General features: G+C 39.2%; 1 pseudogene across 1 annotated transcript; it reads right to left on the minus strand.

Moving 5' to 3' along the window:
• Positions 1–439: 439 nt before the first annotated feature.
• Positions 440–2077, minus strand: LOC307057486 (T-complex protein 1 subunit zeta-like; annotated as a pseudogene). Its single transcript has one exon. The product of its transcript is annotated as a T-complex protein 1 subunit zeta-like (transcript).
• Positions 2078–2359: the final 282 nt, after the last annotated feature.

Here is a 2359-nt window from a genome sequence, read left to right on the forward strand (position 1 = left end):
TTTATACTAAGGAAGCAGGAATGCTTTCCAATCCTTAAGTTACTTAAGTCTTATTTATAACTAGCATAAAAATTGAAAACTTAAATGTTTAATGACGGGGAACTATTGGAGATAAATTAAAATACATTCATTAGAAGAATTATTAAACCATTAAAATTTGTTTTTCAAGGAATATTTAATAACAAGGTAGATAACATATACTTATCTAACATGTATTTTTATATCACTGAAGCTAAAGTAAAATGTCCTTTTTATTGGGTAAGTTTGGCCTGCTGTATGTGTACACTGTAGTGAAATTTTAAAAATACTGTAATTATAATTTCAGAACTTCAGAATATGAATAGGTGCCAGTGGTCTCTCCTTTTTTTTATATGGGAAAAAACATCCTTTGAAAATCTTTTGAAGCTTGGACAAAAACTCCATAGCTATATTCTTAGTATCACTCTGTAGAGTCTTCATGATTCAGATGATACAAGGGAAGAGCTTCAGTGCAACCTTTTAGAGAAGATATTCCAGTTCTCATGATCTCATCAACCAGGAGAATGTTGGTGGCAATCACAATGCAGGAATGAAGAAGGTGTTTCTTTATGCAATAGTTATCCCATATGCCTACTTCTGTTGTTACCATTGGCTCACCTGTGTTCAAGTCCACACCCACAATTTGACCTGATTCTGAATGTTCTGCTTGAACTTTAACTAGAGTTTCCTGAAAGTCAAAACCAGAGTTCTGAGCAAGAACCTTGGGAATAATGAGCAATGCATCAGCAAATGCTTGAACTCCAAGTTGGGCCCTGCCCTTTACACTGGGCTTGTATTTAATCAGGGCTTCTGCCATTGCCACTTCCACTGCACCAGCACCTGAAACTACACAGCAATCATCAATAGCATTTTTAACAGTCCTCAAGCCATCTCTTATTGCATCTTTGATTTGAGTAAATGTGTGCTTTTTTGGTCCTTTGATCAATAATATGACCAAGGAAGGATTGTTACATTTCTCAGTAAAGGTGAACTTCTCTTCTCCCAATGTGTATTCATAGACAAGTCTTGCATGTCCCAAACAATTGGGATTTAGGTCATCAAGAGAATTTAGGGCTACCCCACCACAAGCAAGAGTCAGCCTTTCCATATTTCTTCTTTTAGCTCTGCACAGAACTACTTTGCCTTCTTTTGCAAGAGCATCTAAGGAAAAGGTGTCAATTCCCTTTTGATTAATAACAACAAATCCTTTATCTGAATCACCACAGAATTTCTTTTTCGGGTCTATTATTTTTTTAACTCTGTCTTCAATAAATATTCTTTCAGCTTTCACTAGTTTCTCTCTCTCCTCTGCACTCTTGTAAAAAAAAGCCAGAATTCACTTCTGTTTTTTCATATTCTAATGACATGTTGCATGTGAGGATGTACACATCTTCTATTCTCTTTTTCGTCCATGCCCCATGGTCCAAAATAAGACCTCTGATTAAGCTTCTATCGGTTTCAGATTTAGGTTTCATCTCCATGATCTCAAGCATGAAGAGGTCAATAGGTTCATCTTGTTTTATAATGGCTAAAATGGAGTCCACTACAGCCTCTGTTAACACATCTGTAAGTTCAGCATGAACTTTAGTACATAGAGATGTTCTGGCCACGTCTATGGTGCTTCCCTGTCCATCCCTTTGCTTACTTTGATTTGTTCCAAAAACTGAAGTGCCTTTTCCTTTGCACTTTCAAATCCTTCTGTAATTATTCTGGGATGAAGACCTTCAGAAATGTAGTGATCCGCCTGCTTCAGGAGCTCTCCCATGATTAGGACATTGGAAGTGGTACCATCACCAGTTATGTCATTCTGGGCTGTTGCTAATTTGGCTGTTAAGGAGGTTGTTGCATGTTGAATTTGCATATCATGAAGCAGCACATTTCCATCTTTAGTGAGCTTGATGTCTCTAGCACCAGAAACAAGCATCTTCATGGTGCCCTTAGGCCTTAAGTTGGTCCTCAGCACATCCTGCAACCCCCGGACCACGCTGATGTTGACCACCAATACTGCCTAGGCTCAGGCCACCTCGGCCTTGGGGTTCAGGGTCTTCACGGCAGCCATAGCTGACCCAGCAGAAGAAAATGAGGGAACCGGAAAGTCCAGAGCCAGTTCAGCGTGGCCTGCCATCCTTGTAATTTTACACTGCTCTTTTTTTGTTTGTTTGTTTCAGTCTCCTACTTTCACGAGAGAGATTTCCTCTCACACAGAAACCTGACTCTAGGAACCCGGGACTGGCATGGCAGAAGCCTATACTTCACTTCATGGAATTGTGGGCTTTTTATTAGAGCAAGTGTTCTTAACTTGGGAACCATTCCTTTAGGAGCTTCATTGTTCTCAGGTCAA

This window comes from Hyperoodon ampullatus (genome assembly GCF_949752795.1).
Source record: "Hyperoodon ampullatus genome assembly, chromosome: 8".
In the NCBI taxonomy this organism is placed as follows: domain Eukaryota; kingdom Metazoa; phylum Chordata; class Mammalia; order Artiodactyla; family Ziphiidae; genus Hyperoodon; species Hyperoodon ampullatus.